This window comes from Callospermophilus lateralis, chromosome 2 (genome assembly GCF_048772815.1).
Source record: "Callospermophilus lateralis isolate mCalLat2 chromosome 2, mCalLat2.hap1, whole genome shotgun sequence".
Taxonomy (NCBI): Eukaryota; Metazoa; Chordata; class Mammalia; order Rodentia; family Sciuridae; genus Callospermophilus; species Callospermophilus lateralis.
In genome coordinates, this window is record NC_135306.1 from 118,746,448 (window position 1) to 118,767,221 (window position 20,774).

Here is a 20,774-nt window from a genome sequence, read left to right on the forward strand (position 1 = left end):
GGCTCTTTAGCATGCGAACACAAGCATCAAAACATCTCTTGGGTATTTATATGATGGTTTATAATTTAACAGATTTTCCATTTTCTGCCTCCCTGATTCTGTACACCGGGCTCTGGCTCATTTTCTTCTATCTAAATCTGAGCTGAGACCTTAAACACACCGAACATGCTTCTTCCACAAGCTCACAGCAATCTTCCTTGCATTCAATTTCCCACTCTTTAACATTTCCATAGTATTCTTCCCATGCTTTTACCTTCTGGGAAGGATTCCCTCATGGAAACATGAGAAGTAGGGGAGAAGCCATGTCCTCTTGTGATCTCTAGTTTAACAAATACGCTTTTGTCCATCCATGAGTCTGACTATCGCCTTCAGAGAAATAAGTCATCATTTCATCAGGACAGTCTGTGTCCAACTTTAAAAAGTCACTGCTGGAAAAAAAAAGTCACTGCTGAAAACATTATGCTAAATGAAAAATGCCAGTCACTAAAGACAAGTATGTTTTGATTTCATTCATATTAAATATCCAGTTTTTTAACTACGCATGTATTTATCATATGCATGTATGTATTATGGGTACAGGAAGTAGATTAGTGGTTGCTAAGGGCTTGGGATTAGGGGAGGGGATGGGGAAAATGGAGAGCTATTGCTAACAGGTATGGGATTTCATTTGGGAATTACAAAAAAAAGCCCTAAAATTGTGGTGATGGTTGCACAACTTTTCAAATATACTAAAAGAGGGGCTGGGGCAGGGGCTCAGCGGCAGAGCATTCACCTAGCATGTGAAAGGCCCTAGGTTCAATCCTCAGCACCGTATAGGAGTAAATAAAATAAAGGTATTATATCCAACTAAAAAATAAATATTTTTTAAAAGCCCACTGAATTGTACTCTCTAAATGGGTAAATTGTTGGGTATATGAATTACATCTTAACACAGCTGTTAAAAAGGAAACCACCATGTCCACACTGGCCACTAACCTCAGGGTGATGTTGTGTGTATACTGCAAACTGCCACTTGTCCTTCAGATAATTCTCTTGGGTCCTCTGGTGAGCAGTTGTTCCTATACTCTGAAATAGGTCATGGCTAAACATTATTTTAGGCAGAATATTGCTTTCTTGTCTATTTTCCATACTAAATATTCATCCATTGTGAACTAGAGTTTGGTATTTATCAATCAAACTGGCACACTTTTGAGACAGAGAAGGAGAGGTGTTAATAATTTCTCTGAAATACAAGCCATGAACTAAAATTATCCTGGGCAAAATAGGACATAAAGGCTAATTATAGCTCAACAGTGTATATTACAGTGAGTCTAGTAGCATTATTCCAAGTAAGAAAATATCATCAACATGATAAAAAAACTTTCATTATCAAATTCCCAGGATGAAATTAAAAACAAATAATGAATCTCCTTCATCTTATCAGTTAATATATAAGATAGTAAAGCCCCACTTAAAATTAACTTATTAAAAATAAATCAAGGGCCCAGGTTGTGGCTCAATGGTAGAGCACTTGCCTAGCATGCTTGAGGCACTGGGTTCAATCCGCTGAACCACATAAAAATAAATAAAATAAGGGTATTGTGTCCATCTGCAACTAAAAAAAATATTAAAAAAAATAAATCAAAATCTCAAAGACCATCCTTTCCCACTTTATTTGGAAAAGGTTGCTGTGGATGAACTAAACATGATTCTACCCTAGTTCAGCCCTGAAATTAATGAATCAGGTACCATCCCCACTAGACTGCTCATGGATCTCATTGTAGCCCAGCAATTAGGCACCTTCTCTCCTCCATCCCAGTTTTTCCTTTTTCTGTGGATTTTCTCTTTGTTTTTTGTTTTTTTTAAAAAAAACTTTTTTAGACGTTGATGGGCCTTTATTTTGTTCATTTATTTTTATGCGGTGCTGAGAATTGAACCCAGTGCCTCACACATGCTGGGCAAGTGCTCTACTACTGAGCCACAACCCCAATTCCTCTCTTTGCTTTTTTTAATAAGAAAAAAAATTTTGGCGAGCTATTACTCCATGTATCTCCTCTCCTCTACAGAAGTCCTTGAAAGTATTATCTGTACTTTGTGTCTTTAATGTCTCTTTCTGTTCTCTCTTGACTGTACTCTCAAGGTTTTGCTTCACCTATCCATCTAAATTGCTCTGTCAAAATTGCTTCAAAGCTAAATCCAGGTGTCACTCTCTGCAGCACCACTGGACAGAGTTGATCTCTCTCTCTCTCTCTCTCTCTCTCTCTCTCTCTCTCATCACTTGGCTCTAGGATATCTCAGTCATCGGGTTCCTTTTTTCTCTCTAGTCACTCCTGAGTTTCCTTTGTTGATCCCCCTCTGTTCCTGACCTCTAAATTTTAGAGCCATCCAAGTCTTAATACCTTTTTTTCCTACCTACACTCACTTTCTAAAGAAAGTTACTTATTTTGATGGCTTTAAGTACCATCTCCATTGTGATGACTCTGTATCTGTATCTCAAGTACAAACCTCTCTTCTGGACCCCAGCCCTGAGTATCCAGCTGCCCAAATTTGACCTCTCCATTTGGATATCTAACACTTTGATCTTAACAAGTCCATTCCCTCCTAAAAATCATTCCCTCCAGTGTTCTCTACCTTAGTTCATTGCAATTCAGTCTACCATTTGCTCAGGCCAAAGCCTCTGTGTCCCCTTGGATGGACATCTCTATTCACAAATTCTGTCAACCCCACCTGCAATATCTATTGAGAATTCAGTCACTTTTTACTACCTCTACCCTGGTCCTATCCTCTTTCTCCCCTCTCTCAGATTCTCTCAGCCTCCTTCTGTTCTCCTTAATGTCTATCTTTGTTCCCCTCCAGTAGACTCTCCATACAGCAGGCAAAATAATACTGTTAAAGTCTAAGCCAGATTTTTTCATCCCCCTACTCAATACTTTGCATGACTTACTGTCCCGCCCCTGTTATCTCTCTGACCTTATTTCTTGCTACTCAGTCTCTCTACTCTGTCCATGTCAGCCTTCATACAGTTCCTAGAGCAAGCCAGGCACCTTCTCACACTGGGAGTTTGCACCTGACATTCCTTCTGAGGGGCTTCCTCCCTTCCTTCAAGTCTTTTCTCAAAATTACCTTTTCACAAAGCCTTTTGTCCCACCATCACCCTAACTCTTCATATCCCTCTAACATATTTTCAATGATCTGTTTTATCCTTATTTATTATTTATGTGTTTTATTTTATTTTATTTTTTAATTAATTTTTATTGTTGGTTGTTCAAAACATTACATAGTTCTTGATATATCATATTTCACACTTTGATTCAAGTGGGATATGAACTCCCATTTTTACCCCGTATACAGATTGCAGAATCACATCAGTTGCACATCCATTGATTTACATATTGCCATTCTGGTGTCTGTTGTATTCTGCTGCCTTTCCTATCCTCTACTATCCCCCCCCCCCGCCCCGCTGTGTTTTATTTTTTGATGCTGGGAATTGAACGGGGTGCTGGACTACTAAGCTACACTCCCAGCTCTTTTCATTTTTTTATTTTGAGACAAGGTCTCACTAAATTACTCAGAGTCTCATTAAGTTGCCCAGGTTGGCCTCTAACTTGGGATACTCTGCCTCAGGCTCCGAAATCTCTGGAATTACAGGCATGTGCCACTTTTCTGGGCATTATTATAAAACATATTAATAAATTCCTCTATTTTTGTCTCTAGAATATTAGTTCCACAAGGGCAAGGAAGTCTCATCTGTTTTGTTTTCTGCTGTACACCCAGTACTTATGGGGCACCTGGCACATAGTGACTGCTCCTAAAATATTTGTTGAGTAAAAACTGCATAAGTAAGATCCACAAATCCAGTTAGAAATTCCTGCAGGAGCTCCAATGTTGAGTTAATCCAATCAAAGTTTTCTCAGATGCCTCACTGTGGTCCCTGGAATTCAGGTGCCAGTGGAATCAAGACCCAGAGTCCTGATGCCAGGCAAAGACAGAGCACAGACTCAGACATATGTGAGGGAGAAAGGGTTTACAAAGTCTTGGTTTTGGTTTCACTAGGATGCCAAAGTCCTATGGACTTGAATTCTATTGGGAATCTCTTCTAGCATTTCGTTGTGCCCCTGTGTTAGCACATTTGTGATTTCTGTCTGACCTCTCAGAGCATGGCGGGTGAAATGCTCCTGTCTTTTTCTTAGGTAGAGACATTCAGGATGTTATTCCAGGTTTTCCTTGACTATAATAAGTTCCTTTTAAATTTCCACTTTGACCTCTTTCTTCCTGTCACCTTAATGCTGAGATGAGGGAGAACTCTGTCCAATTAGCCTTGAATTCTCTTGTGAATAGACATTTTAATTCTGAGCCACAGTGGCTGCAGGATTTTTCATATTTTGGGGTTTTGTTTTTTTTTATGTGGTACTAAGAATCGAACTGAGGGCAACTCTGCCATTGAACTACTTCTCCAGTTCCAGTGTACCGCCCCCGCATTCAATCACTTTCTTTTTTTCTTCTTTTTTCTCTTTCTTTTTTTGAGACAGTGTCTTCTCACTAAATTGCTGAGGCTGGCCTCAAACTTATGATCTTACTGACTCACCCTTGGAGTACTGGGATTACATGCATGTGTCACAAAACCTGGTCTCAGAAGTTTTTAATAGGCTGATAAAGCACATTGTGAATCTCCAAGAAAAAATATGACTGTTTCTCAAATTTACTTGATCATTACTATTTGTATTTCCTAAGCACCTTCATGTCCCTTGGAAATTGTCTAGTAATTAATCAGGCATTATATTTCAACATTGCTTATATTACTACAATAAACTTTTATGTGACCTTTACACAAATAAAATTTTCTTTTCCCTATTTAATGTTGACTCAAACTCTGACTTCTACATTAAACATTTCCATTAAACATTTCTTGGTCAATTCATGAAGATTATCAGAATTCTTACAGCATTTATCACAATCCTGTTTTGCTTTATTTTTTAAATCATACTTTATTGAGCTATAATTCACATGCCTTATAATTGATCCATCTAAAAGTATATAGTGCAATGGCTTTTAGTATATTCCCAGAGATGTAAAATAACCAGTCAATTTTATAATGTTTTTATTACCTTAAAACATTTAGCTATTACCCTTTCTAATTCATCCTGTGCCCCCAGCCTTTTGTAACCATGAATCTAGCAATTAATCAGGTATTATATTTCAACATTGCTTGCATTACTACAATAAAAGTGTTTCTAGATATGTACCTATCCTTCACATTTCATATATAGAATCATACAGTATTGTGGCCTTTTGTGATTGACTTCTTTCACTTAATATCTCCAGATTTATCCTTGTTGTAGCATGTATCAGCACTTCTTTACTTCTATGGACAAATATACCCTTGTTTGTAAAAACCAACTTTTGTTTTTCTGTTCATCAGTTGATGGACAATTGTGTTGTTTCCACCTTTCAGCTCTTGAGAATAATGCTGCTATGAACAGTCATGCACAAGTTTTTGTGTGGGCATGTTTTTATTTCTCTTGCTTATGTACTTAGCATCATACTTTTTTGGAAACACATTGAATAAGGTCATCCTCCTATTTAAAGTTTCATCCAACTTCCTGTTGCACTTATAATATATGAATCTAAACTCTTTACCAAAGCTTTCAGTATCTTCATATTCTGACTCCAGCTATATGCCCCATCTTGTTTTCTGTATTCCAGTTCATACTCTGCCACTTCTTCAAATTTCACCCTTTATTCCACTTCTTCAAACATGCCAAGCTTGTTCTTGTCATTGTACTTATGGGTTTCTTTTTGTACTTGCTCTTCCCCTCTATATTCACTTGGCTGATATGTTCTGGTCAAACAGACCTCAGCCCAAAGGTTACCTCCTTCATAGGGTCTTCCCTGACCTCTGTATCTAATGTTGTCTGGTTATTCTTGCTAGCTAAAGCACCTGTAATCACCTTAAATATCATCTTTTTTAATAGGTTTTCTACTTACTTATTAGACCTTCTTGACTAAAATATGGGCTCAGGGGGGACCCAACATGGCTGCCGGCAAGGAGCCAGCACTTTCAATGCCTCCGCAGGAACGGGAGCAGAGAGGACCATTAATTCACCTGCATACGGCCTGCTGAGGGACTTCTAGCAAAATTCTGCTAAAAGGAGACCTGCCGGGAATTAGTAAGTCTATTAGAGGGGTCACTTTGTCCCAGACGAGTGAATCTCAGCGAGTGAACCTCAGCAGGAACTCACGGCCAAAGCCGAACTCCCGCTGCTGCCCACACTTTGCAGCGTACTTACAAACGGCCACAGCCTGCTTGGGCCCCAGCCGGCCTAGCGCAGAGGCGGTTCGGCGCTGCAAACGACCACCCCCTCCGAGCACCCCCTCCCCCCCGCCGGCTCGGCGCTGTGAACAACGACCCCCACCCCCCACCCCTGCCCCGCCGCGCTCGTGTAAACAGCTCCCACTGGGGCGCGGTCCCGCCGGCTCAGCCGAAAAACCGCTGCTCACACATTGCAGCGAGCATACGGAAGGCTGGGTCCTGCCTTCCCAGCTCTGTGAGCCGCCTTTGGCGGTTCGGCACTGGAAACAACCACCCCAACCCCCAACCCCGCGCTCGTGTGGACAGTCCCCGCCTGCCGGGCGCTGCTAAAGGCCCTGCCCGCCCGGCTCTTGCACGGGGGAATCAGGAGTGGCGCGGGACCCGCGGCGCGGAATTCCGGCTACCGCTATCACCAGTGCTGACAACTGAGGTCTCTTGCACCAGCTTCCAGGGGCGTGGCTACCAGAGGGCAAGCAAATTCGCTGGGGGTTCTCAGCCCCAAGCTCTACAAACTTAGGGTCCAAGGGAATGGCAAACAGGGAGAATGTGCCCAGGCGTTCTTGAAAACAGGGCTCACAGGAGCAGCAGACTTGGTGTGTAGCCAATATTGTGGTGAGCATCACCAGTGCACTCAGGATTAGAGACCCGCCCAGTCCAGGAGGAAGAGCTGATGCACAGCGATTGGCTCCCGCCTACTGAGAGGAGAAGCGTGGCCCGGTGGGCACAGCTCCACCTACTGGAAGAATAGTGAATCGAACTCTAAGACTGCATGTATTTTTTTTTTTTTTTCTTTTCTCTGGTCTCCTGTTTTATTCACACTATGGATGATCTCTCTCATACCAGAATTGTAGTTAACAATCTGAATTGATGAGTCTAAAAGACTGCATGTATTAAAAATTTTTTTTTATTGGTTTTGTTTTGTTTTTGTTGTTGTTTTCCCCAAATTTTTTTAATTCATTTTATCTCATTTTTTAATACTAATTTTCATTTTTATTATTGCAATTATGATTTCTTTTTAATTCTTTTTAATTTTCTGTTTCCTTTCTCTCTCTCTTCTTTTCTTCTGTCTTTGCATTTATTTTCAATTCTCATATTCCCCCTTCCTTGAATTCTGCCTGCTTACTCTCATTCTCCTTGGTGACTTATTCCCTCCCCCTATAATACCTTTCCTCCCAAGCAGCAAAAAAATTTATAGGAGTAATCAACAACTCAGTAGTCAAACAGAACAAGAAGCAATATGAAAAAGCAAGGAAGGAAAGGAGTACAAACAATGCAGGAAGGCCTAAATATCCAGGAGAATATAGATTCATCAGAAAAATGGTCATATAAAGACCTCAAGGAATACTTTAGACAGATGGAATGGAACCTTAAAGAGGATACGAGACAGCAAATTCAAGCAGCAAAAGAACACATTGAGAACGAATTACAAAAACAGATAAAAGAAGAAGTTAAGCATCTTTATCAGGAGATAGAGATTATAAAAAAGAATCAGACAATAATCTTAGAAATGAAAGAACTTATAAACCAAATTAAAAACTCAAATGAGAGTATCACTAACAGAGTGGAGCAAGTAGAAGCCAGAACGTCAGATAATGAAGACAAAATATATCATCTTGAAAAGAGTCTAGCCAACTCTGATAGGCTGGTTAAAAATCACGAGAGAAGCATCCAAGAGATATGTGATAACATTAAAAAACCAAATTTAAGAGTGATCGGGATAGAGGAAGGCACAGAGATTCAAACCAAGGGAATGTGTAATCTACTACATGAAATAATTACAGAAAACTTTCCAGAAATAAAAAAGGAAACAGATATACAAATTGTAGATGCATACAGAACACCGAGCATACAAAATCAAAGTAGACCAACGCCAAGACACATTGTTATGAAGATATACAATATACAGAACAAAGAGAAAATATTAAAAGCTACAAGAGAAAGGAGGCAGATTACATTCAGGGGTAAACCAATAAGGTTAACAGCGGATTTTTCATCTCAGACACTGAAAGCGAGAAGATCCTGGAACAACGTATTTCAAACACTGAAAGACAATGGATGCCAACCAAGAATTCTGTATCCAGCAAAATTAAGCTTCAGGTACGACAACGAAATAAAAATCTTTCATGATAAACAAAAGCTAAAAGAATTTGCAGCCAGAAAACCAGCATTGCAGAATATCTTGAGCAAAACACTACACGAGGAAGAAATGAGAAACAATAACCAAAGCCAACAGGGGGAAGTGCCCCAGTAAAGACTGACGGAGGGGGGAAAGCTAATCATGGAGAAATAAACTAAATTTAAAAAAAAAAAAAGAGAGAGACAAATAATCAAACATGGATGGAAGTACAAACCATATAGCAATAGTAACTCTAAACATTAATGGTTTAAACTCTCCAATAAAGCGACATAGACTGGTAACATGGATTAAAAAAACAAATCCAACAATATGCTGCCTCCAGGAGACACATCTGACAGGAAAAGACATACACAGGCTGAAGGTGAAAGGTTGGGAAAAAATATACCATGCACACGGTCCTCGCAAACAAGCAGGTGTGGCCATCCTCATATCGAACAAAATCGACTTCAAGACTAAGTTAATCCAAAGGGATAAGGAAGGCCATTATATACTGTTAAAAGGAACCATTCACCAACAAGACATAACAATTATCAATATTTATGCACCAAATAATGGTGCTGCGACGTTCATAAAACAAATTCTCCTCAAGTTCAAGAATCAAATAGACCACAATACAATAATTATGGGTGACTTCAACACACCTCTCTCACCATTGGACAGATCCTCCAAACAAAAGTTGAATAAAGAAACTATAGATCTAAATAACACAATCAATAACCTAGACTTAACTGACGTATATAGAATATATAAACCATCATCAAGTGGATATACTTTTTTCTCAGCAGCACATGGATCCTTCTCAAAAATAGACCATATATTATGCCATAGGGCAAACCTCAGTAAATATAAAGGGGTGGAGATAATACCATGCATTTTATCTGATCATAATGGAATGAAACTGGAAATCAATGATAAAAGAAGGATGGGAAAATCCTATATCACATGGAAAATGAACAATATGTTACTGAATGATCAATGGGTTACAGAAGACATAAAGGAGGAAATCAAAAAATTCTTAGAGATAAATGAAAATACAGACACAACTTATCGGAATCTATGGGACACAATGAAAGAAGTTTTAAGAGGGAAATTCATCGCCTGGAGGTCATTCCTCAAAAAAAAGAAAAACCAACAAATAAATGAGCTCACACTTCATCTCAAAGCCCTGGAAAAGGAAGAACAAAACAACAGCAAATGCAGCAGAAGGCAAGAAATAATTAAAATCAGAGCGGAAATCAACGAAATTGAAACAAAAGAAACTATTGAAAAAATCAACAAAACTAAAAGTTGGTTCTTCAAAAAAATAAACAAGATTGACAGACCCTTAGCCATGCTAACGAAGAGAAGAAGAGAGAGAACTCAAATTACTAACATACGGGATGAAAAAGGCAATATCACAACAGATGCTACAGAAATACAGAAGACAATTAGAAATTATTTTGAAAACCTATATTCCAATAAAATAGAAGATAGTGAAGACATCGATAAATTTCTTAAGACATATGATTTGCCCAGACTGAGTCAGGAGGATACACACAATTTGAACAGACCAATATCAATGGAGGAAATTGAAGAAGCAATCAAGAGACTACCCACCAAGAAAAGCCCAGGACCGGATGGGTATACAGCGGAGTTTTACAAAACTTTTAAAGAAGAATTAATACCAATACTTTTCAAGTTATTTCAGGAAATAGAAAAAGAGGGAGCTCTTCCAAATTCATTCTATGAGGCCAACATCACGTTGATTCCGAAACCAGACAAAGACACCTCAAAGAAAGAAAATTACAGACCAATATCCCTGATGAACCTAGATGCAAAAATCCTCAATAAAATTCTGGCGAATCGGATACAAAGGCACATCAAAAAAATTGTGCACCATGATCAAGTAGGATTCATCCCTGGGATGCAAGGATGGTTCAATATACGGAAATCAATAAATGTTATTCACCACATCAATAGACTTAAAGATAAGAACCATATGATCATCTCGATAGACGCAGAAAAAGCATTCGACAAAATACAGCATCCCTTTATGTTCAAAACATTAGAAAAACTAGGGATAACAGGAAATTACCTTGACATTGTAAAAGCTATCTATGCTAAGCCTCAGGCTAGCATCATTCTGAATGGAGAAAAATTGAAGGCATTCCCTCTAAAATCTGGAACAAGACAGGATGCCCTCTATCACCACTTCTATTCAATATAGTTCTCGAAACACTGGCCAGAGCAATTAGACAGACAAAAGAAATTAAAGGCATAAAAATTGGAAAAGAAGAACTTAAATTATCATTATTTGCGGATGACATGATTTTATACCTAGAAGACCCAAAAGGGTCTACAAAAAAACTACTAGAACTAATAAATGAATTCAGCAAAGTAGCAGGATATAAAATCAACACGCATAAATCAAAGGCATTCCTGTATATCAGCAACAAAACTTCTGAAATGGAAATGAGGAAAACCACTCCATTCACAATATCCTCAAAAAAAATAAAATACTTGGGAATCAACCTAACAAAAGAGGTGAAAGATTTATACAATGAAAACTACAGAACCCTAAAGAGAGAAGTAGAAGAAGATCTTAGAAGATGGAAAAATATACCCTGTTCATGGATAGGCAGAACTAACATCATCAAAATGACGATATTACCAAAAGTTCTATATAGGTTTAATGCAATGCCAATCAAAATCCCAAAGGCATTGCTTGTAGAAATAGATAAAGCAATCATGAAATTCATATGGAAAAATAAAAGACCCAGGATAGCAAAAGCAATTCTAAGCAGGAAGTGCGAATCAGGCGGTATAGCGATACCAGATTTCAAACTATATTACAGAGCAATAGTAACAAAGACAGCATGGTACTGGTACCAAAACAGGCGGGTGGACCAATGGTACAGAATAGAGGACACAGAGACCAATCCACAAAGTTACAACTATCTTATATTTGATAAAGGGGCTAAAAACATGCAATGGAGGAAGGATAGCATCTTCAACAAATGGTGTTGGGAAAACTGGAAATCCATATGCAACAAAATGAAACTGAACCCCCTCCTCTCACCATGCACAAAAGTTAACTCAAAATGGATCAAAGACCTTGATATCAAATCAGAGACTCTGCGTCTGATAGAAGAAAGAGTTGGCTACGATCTACATATAGTGGGGTCAGGCTCCAAATTCCTTAATAGGACACCCATAGCACAAGAGTTAATAGCAAGAATCAACAAATGGGACTTACTTAAACTAAAAAGTTTTTTCACAGCAAGAGAAACAATAAGAGAAGTAAATAGGGAGCCTACATCATGGGAACAAATATTTACTCCTCACACATCAGATAGAGCCCTAATATCCAGAATATACAAAGAACTCAAAAAATTAGACAATAAGATAACAAATAACCCAATCAACAAATGGGCCAAGGACCTGAACAGAAACTTCTCAGAGGAGGACATACAATCAATCAACAAGTACATGAAAAAGTGCTCATCATCTCTAGCAGTCAGAGAAATGCAAATCAAAACCACCCTAAGATACCATCTCACTCCAGTAAGATTGGCAGCCATTATGAAATCAAACAACAACAAGTGCTGGCGAGGATGTGGGGAAAAGGGTTCTCTTGTACATTGCTGGTGGGGCTGCAAATTGGTGCGGCCAATTTGGAAAGCAGTATGGAGATTCCTGGGAAAGCTGGGAATGGAACCACCATTTGACCCAGCTATTGCCCTTCTCGGACTATTCCCTGAAGACCTTAAAAGAGCGTATTACAGGGATACTGCCACATCGATGTTCATAGCAGCACAATTTACAATAGCTAGATTGTGGAACCAACCCAGATGCCCTTCAATGGATGAATGGATTAAAAAAATGTGGCATCTATACACCATGGAGTATTACGCAGCACTAAAAAATGACAAAATCTTGGAATTTGCAGGGAAATGGATGGCACTAGAGCAGATTATGCTTAGTGAAGCTAGCCAATCCCTAAAAAACAAATACCAAATGTCATCTTTGATATAATGAGAGCAACTAAGAATAAAGCAGGGAGGAAGAGCAGGAAGAAAAGATTAACATTAAACAGAGACATGAGGTGGGAGGGAAAGGGAGAGAAAAGGGGAATTGCATGGAAACGGAGGGAGACCCTCATTGTTATACTAAATTACATACAAGAGGTTGTAAGTGGAATGGGAAAATAAACAAGGTGAGAAATGAATTACAGTAGAAGGGGTAGAGAGAGAAGATGGGAGGGGAGGGGAGGGGGGATAGTAGAGGATAGGAAAGGTAGCAGAATACAACAGTTACTATTATGGTATTATGTAAAAATGTGGATGTGTAACCCATGTGATTCTGCAATCTGTACTTGGGGTAAAAAAGGGAGTTCATAACTCACTTGAAGCTAATGTATGCTAATGTATGAAATATGATATGTCAAGAGCTTTGTAGGGTTTTGAACAACCAATAAAAAAAAAATAAAATAAAAATAAAATAAAATAAAATAAAATAAAATATGGGCTCAGTGAGCTCAGAATCCTAGTTAATTTTAGCACTCTATTTCCAAATTCTGTCTCAGTGTCTACCAAGTTACTATAATGGATATTACCTTCACATTCATTCAGCATCTTTACAAGGTCCTATAATAGCCATTATTTTTCTTGTGTTCATCTTTATTTTAAAACATTATTCTATGCTTTTCGATGCAGTTCTTTTTTGATACTTCTTAGGATCTCTCATTACCAAGTAGAATAGGCACTCAATAAATTTGTTCACTGAAATTTCTCATGATTTCAGTACATAGCAGTTGTGTCTTGAATTAAAAAAGCAGTAATTTGATTATGGGGTTTCAGTGCATTTTTATTGGTTTAATGCTTATATTTATATAAACAATGTTAATATTCAGAATTAGGGAATCTATTTTGTTTTTCTTGAATCCATGTAAAGACTGATAGATAAAGTGGAGAATCTTTCAACTTAACCTACCTTTTAAATTATATTTATTAAAAAAACTGACTTACTTGAGGTTCATTTTGCATAAGAATGGTAAAAGTCATACCTCACTTTCTGTGATATGGTTCAAATATCTAAATATATATTGCAAATACTAGAAAAGGGGGTAGATTAGTTGACAACTGGTGGCATGTATAATGTGCATACATTTACAAGCATCAAGGGCTCTGCTTTTGTCATTCGTTTCATTAAGATAAAATCAGTCACTTAAAATAACATTGTCCCCAATAGTTTTATTTTCCTTCCTTTATTATCAATATTAAGTTAAAAGAGCAGTGGCTCATGCCTGTAGTCCAAGCGATTCAGGAGGCTGAGGCAGGAGGATCACAAGTTCAAGGTCAGCCTCAGCATCTTAGAGAGGCCTTAACAACTTAGCAAAACCCTATCTCTAAATAAAAATAAAATGGGGCTGGAGATATGACTCAGTGGTTAAATGCCCCTCGTTTCAATTCCTGGTGAAGAAGAAGAAGAAGGAGGAGGAGGAGGAGAGAAAGAAAAAATATTAATTAAATATATCTTAGAAATTTATTTATTAGTATACAAAATATTTCCTTTAAATAACTGAAAAATAAAAGGCAGCATTGAAGGCAATATTGCCTTTACACAATATTGGGGCTATTACATTTTGCTCTAAAATTTGGCTCAGTGCCATTGGAAGGGTTCCTGATAATGAACAAGGCACTACTCAAAAGTGATAAGGTATTTCAACCACAATAAGCATCATCTCAGCCATGTATGTAAGGAAAGGCAACAATTGATTGTTGTGCATAATCTAGTTCCTTCCATGTATAATGTCTATATATATATTTTCAGTCAGATTTTAGGAGAAAGCATTGTGTGTCATTTTCAACTTTAGATTCCATTAAACTGGACATTGTCAGTTTAATTAGAACAGTTTATTTAGAAGAGTAAAAACAATTATGTACTATATATACAATATAAAATGTACACATTACTGAATGCCAAGACCTTTGTTGCTATTTGCAATCTTGTTAAAGTCCATTCCTGACCAGGGTAAGTGACTGTAACTAACCAAATGCAGCAATACCTGCTTCTGTTTCCCAGACAAAAGCAATGCGTTTTGTTTACATTGTCTATCAGGACTAGTAACTAAATTGTGGAAGTAGATGACTATAACCTTTTAAAAGATCAATTGAAAAAATGATATGCCAGTGATTAGATCTACCAGGACCACCGTGGTCAAGCATTCTTATCCTGCAGCATTGTTCTCCAGGTAGATACAGGAGTAGGAGGGAGTGGAAACCATCTATCTGTCAAGGCAAATTGAACAAGGCAAGCTCACCCCTTCCTGTATTTGCCAACACCAAGAGGATATGTTTGAGAACTATGAGATGGTTTGATTTAGAAGAGGTATCCAAGAAACAAACGATTGACTTGTTTCTTCAGGAAGTACTGGTGCATCTTGAAATGCTGCTCATCAGCATTCCATTCACATGCCTTCTCCTGGCATGAAAATGTAGAAATAGAATCAGAGCAGATTAGAGTTGGAGGAAAGGAGTACAGGATAAATTACTTATAAAGAGTCTGTGATGTGCAATAACTTGACAACTTGTGTAGTTCAGGTAGGTATGAACCATGTTCCTGTGGACATCTGAGCATTAGTTAGAAAATATACAGATGAAAAGCACTGAGTGGTGGTTATTTGTGGCATATTGTTTCTTCTATGTGCAGCTTTCACCCTGGATTTGATTCATCAAACCTTAAATATGATAGCTGTAGAACCATGTTATGGGTAAGGTTAGGGAAAGGCAAGCTTTCTGGGGTACCTGCCAGTACAGATGGGAAAAGTTTCTAGAACAAAATAACAAAAATGGAAGAATCTAAAACAGCTCTAATGGGTGAAAGTAAAACAAAGGGAAGCAATACCAGACAAGAGAAAAACTAAAGTAAAGCCTGGGTTAACTCACCAATAAGATAAAGTCAGTAGGATAATTTCAGCACTTCCACTGAGATGTGAGGAGTGAATCTGGAGAGAAGTTACATGGTGTCTATATTGGTGCAGTATGCTGTAAAGTAGAGAAATCTGAAGTATTAATAATCTAATCAAAGGATTTACAAGTTAATGATAAAATATGTGAATTCAAGTCAAGATTTCCAAAATATTGAAAGGTCACATGGCATCATTATCTCCAGGCATTCCTGTGTGGCCTTTCTGGAGGTGGAACATGTTGGCAGAAAGTCACAGCAGGAGGAGAGAAAGCCATTAGTAGAGGGACCACACCTGGTCTGGAAGGGTGTCACTGAAAGAGAAGACTTTCCTGTAATTTCATCTCCCTCTATAAAAATGGATTGGTCCTCCTTATTGTGCACACAAGTTTGTCTACTTATGGAATCTTTCCACCAGCTACTTTCTCTGCCTGCCTTTTGAGGGGCTGGGGATCAAACTCAGGGCCACACACATGCCAGGCAAATACTCTACCATTGAGCCACATCCCCAGCCCTACATACTCTTTCCTGGTTATCTGCTCACATGCTAACATCTCAAAAGAAAGCCTATTCTGTCTGCACTGCTTAAAACAGCAATATAATCCACAAATTCCACTCTTGAGCCCCTGAAGCCCACTCCAATTTTCCAATCATGTCTCTTACCTTCTTATCCTACAACACACTACATTGTATATTTATTGCTCTTATTGTTCATTTTTTTTTTTTGACCCAATCCTTTTCTTCCAGTTAGAATGCAACTTCATCAGAGTTGGGGCCTTGTTATGCATGGTTCACTACTCAGAGGAGTGCTTGGTACAGAGTAGATGCCCAGTATCTGTATGTTGAATAAATGAAAACCAAAAGTATCTTAAATAACACCTTTAATTTATTTACGGATTTTATCATTTCTTAACTCTTCAGTAAATTTTAGAAGTTATCCTGTGAAAAAAATCAAGTGGTATTCAATGATTTCTTAATATTTTCTTCTATTAAATTTATAAAATTAGAATTTCATATTTTCATTGAAAAAGTAGTACATCATCTGGCAAACACTACCCTTTTGCTGGGTGTGGTGGTGCACGCCTGTGTGGCCTTTATGGAGGTGGAATGTGTTGACAGAACATGTTGCCCAACCTCCCAGCAGCTTGGGAGGCTGGGCAGGAGGATTGCCAGCCTCAACAACTTGGCAAGGTCCTAAGTAACTTAGCAAGATCCTATCTACCTCAAATTTTAAAAAATAAAACAAAAAAAGCTGGGCAGTGTGTCTTAGGGGTTGAGTGTCCCTAGGTTCAATCCCTGGTACCCAAAACAAAAGCAAAAAAACCTTTTTAATCATGTTTCAGAATTTGAAGCATGAGTAGTAAGTCATTTTGACATTACATACCTCTGATCTGATGCCTCTAAGGTATTCTTCCCCCAAATTCAAGTCATTCTACAAAATGTCTGGCCAGTATTTATCAAAAATGTGAAGGATTGATACTTCTCCAACGATTGGCAGAGCCTGAGGAGACACAGACAACTAAATGTAATGTGTTATCCTAGACAGGAAAAAAAAAAGACATTAGTAGAAAAAATAGGGAATGTGAATGAAGTCAATATTTCATTAAAAGGATTACACTATAACTAACTTCTTAGTTTTATAGATGAACCAAAGTAATATAAGATGGAGACACTAGAGAACACTAGGTAAAGGAATATACAGGAACCCTCTATATTACTTTTGCAAATTTTCTGTAAATTTAAAATTGATTTTTAAATTAAGTAATAAATATACCATGATCATATTCTTATACAATTTTTAAACCCATCTACTCACCTATGCTTTAAACTATCTCCTATCTGTATATGAAGAAGGAGATATACTTAAAATAATACTAACATTATTTATTATTTCATAATGGGATTTTTAAATTGATTTTTTCTTTATGCCTTTCCTTACTGTTTAGTGTTTAGGATTATTTCAGGCCAACAATAATAAAAATAACTACAATGTATTAAGAACTGACTATGAGACAGAACCTCTGGAGTTAGAATTTCATTCCTTATCTCAATTCTCACATTAATCCAACAAGGGAGATGTGGTTATTATTAGAATTTCATTTCTTATGCAGAAACACACACACACACACACACACACACATATGAACACATGTACATTTATGGTATGTATGTTAAAAGACACATACATAGGCATAAATATATAATAATATACCATAGAAATAAAAGACAGTCTCCTACAAGATATGCCATGACTACCAGAGTCTGCTTCTCATAAAAGTGTCTTAATTTTTTTCCATTTCCCAAGAATTGCAATTTTAAGCTCTTTCAGGTGTTTTTTAAAATTTATGTACATAATTCTTTCCTTAAAACATGCTTATACAGTTATTTCTTAATTTTCAGTTTTATATATTACTTATTGACTTCCTACTGTGGCAAACAAGCATTTAGATCTTTTAACATGCTTATTTCTCACCTACACAAATACCTTTGTGAATATTCTACATTTGCATTATTATGACCATGTAAATGTTATTAATATAGCTTACTCTTTTCCCTGGGTTAATAATTGTCTCATGTTTACTTTTTTTCTTATTTTTCTATGACCCTATCACTAACACATCCCCAAACCCTTCATCAGTAGTGTAAGTCATCTTTTAGTACATTAAGGAATATGAGGCACTCTATCATTTTCCTCTCATTCTTGGAGCCTACCTGGGGGTTCCACTGTCCTCCTCTCCATGCCCTCCACCCCCAGGGCTCTCCTCTGGGCTGGACTGATGGCTCTCTAGGCTTGTCACAGAGCAGTCACCTGTGATCCTCCTGCACCATCATCCTGGGGGAGGCAGTTCTTCTTTCCTGTGATGCTTCTCTTTTCTGTTTCCTGCATATATAACTTTTTTCTTGGTTTGCTCTTTGTTTGGGAAGCTCTTCCAGAAATATTTTATGTTTTTTTTTTCATTGTGTAACTTTAGTTTTTGATTATACTTTTGAAATATTATAAAAAACAGAACACCTCATGTACTAAATAGGTCTATATATATATTCCAAAGGTAAATACTTTTTTTTTTTAAGGGAGAATCAGGGTTATTTATTTGTTTTTTTTTTGTTTGTTTTTTTAATTAATTTTTATTGTAGGTTGTTCAAAACATTACATAGTTCTTGATATATCATATTTCACACTTTGATTCAAGTGGGATATGCGCTCCCATTTTTACCCCATATACAGATTGCAGAATCACATCAGTTGCACAACCATTGATTTACATATTGCCATTCTGGTGTCTGTGGTATTCTGCTGCCTTTCCTATCCTCTACTATCCCCCCTCCCCCCTCCCCTCCCCTCTTCTCTCTCTACCCCCTCTACTGTAATTCATTTCTCCCCCTTATATTTTTCCTCCTTTCCCCTCACTTCTTCTTGTATGTAATTTTGTATACCCCTGAGGGTCTCCTTCCATTTACATGCAATTTCCCTTCTCTCTCCCTTTCCCTCCCACCTCTCATCCCTGTTTAATGTTAATCTTCTTCTCATGCTCTTCGTCCCTACTCTGTTCTTAGTTACTCTCCTTATATCAAAGAAGACATTCTTTGGCATTTGTTTTTAAGGGATTGGCTAGCTTCACTTAGCATAATCTGCTCTAATGCCATCCATTTCCCTCCAAATTCTATGATTTTGTCATTTCTTAATGCAGAGTAATACTCCATTGTGTATAAATGCCACATTTTTTTTTATCCATTCGTCTATTGAAGGGCATCTAGGTTGGTTCCACAGTCTTGCTATTGTGAATTGTGCTGCTATGAACATGGATGTAGCCGTGTCCCTATAGTGTGCTCTTTTTAGGTCTTTAGGGAATAGACCGAGTAGGGGAATAGCTGGATCAAATGGTGGTTCCATTCCGAGCTTTCCAAGAAATCTCCATACTGCTTTCCAAATTGGCTGCACCAATTTGCAGTCCCACCAGCAATGTACAAGAGTACCCTTTTCCCCACATCCTCGCCAGCACTTGTTGCTATTTGACTTCCTAATGGCTGCCAATCTTACTGGAGTGAGATGGTATCTTAGGGTGGTTTTGATTTGCATTTCTTTGACTGCTAGAGATGGTGAGCATTTTTTCATATACTTGTTGATTGATTGTATGTCCTCCTCTGAGAAATTTCTGTTCAGGTCCTTGGCCCATTTGTTGATTGGGTTATTCGTTATCTCATTGTCTAATTTTTTAAGTTCTTTGTATATTCTGGATATTAGGGCTCTGTCTGAAGTGTGAGGAGTAAAGATTTGTTCCCAGGACGTAGGCTCCCTATTTACCTCTCTTATTGTTTCTTTTGCTGAGAAAAAACTTTTTAGTTTGAGTAAGTCCCATTTGTTGATTCTAGTTATTAACTGTTGTGCTATGGGTGTCCTATTGAGGAATTTGGAGCCCGACCCCACAGTATGTAGATCATAGCCAACTTTTTCTTCTATCAGACGCCATGTCTCTGATTTGATATCAAGTTCCTTGATCCACTTTGAGTTAACTTTTGTGCATGGCGAGAGAAAGGGATTCAGTTTCATTTTGTTGCAAATGGATTTCCAGTTTTCCCAACACCATTTGTTGAAGATGCTATCCTTCTTCCATTGCATGCTTTTAGCCCCTTTATCGAATATAAGATAGTTGTAGTTTTGTGGATTGGTTTCTGTGTCCTCTATTCTGTACCATTGGTCCACCCGCCTGTTTTGGTACCAGTACCATGCTGTTTTTGTTACTATTGCTCTGTAGTATAGTTTGAAGTCTGGTATAGCTATACCGCCTGATTCACACTTCCTGCTTAGCATTGCTTTTGCTATTCTGGGTCTTTTATTTTTCCATATGAATTTCATGATTGCTTTCTCTATTTCTACAAGAAATGCTGTTGGGATTTTGATTGGCATTGCATTAAACCTATAGAGAACTTTTGGTAATATCGCCATTTTGATGATGTTACTTCTACCTATCCATGAACAGGGTATATTTTTCCATCTTCTAAAATCTTCTTCTATTTCTCTCTTTAGGGTTCTGTAGTTTTCATTGTATAAGTCTTTCACCTCTTTTGTTAGGTTGATTCCCAAGTATTTTATTTTTTTTGAGGATATTGTGAATGGGGTGGTTGTCCTCATTTCCATTTCAGAGGATTTGTCGCTGATATACAGGAATGCCTTTGATTTATACATGTTGATTTTATATCCTGCCACTTTGCTGAATTCATTTATTAGCTCTAATAGTTTCTTTGTAGACCCTTTTGGGTCTGCTAGGTATAGAATCATGTCATCTGCAAATAGTGATAATTTGAGTTCTTCTTTTCCTATTTTTATGCCTTTAATTTCTTTCGTCTGTCTAATTGCTCTGGCCAGTGATTCGAGAACTATGTTGAACAGAAGTGGTAAGAGAA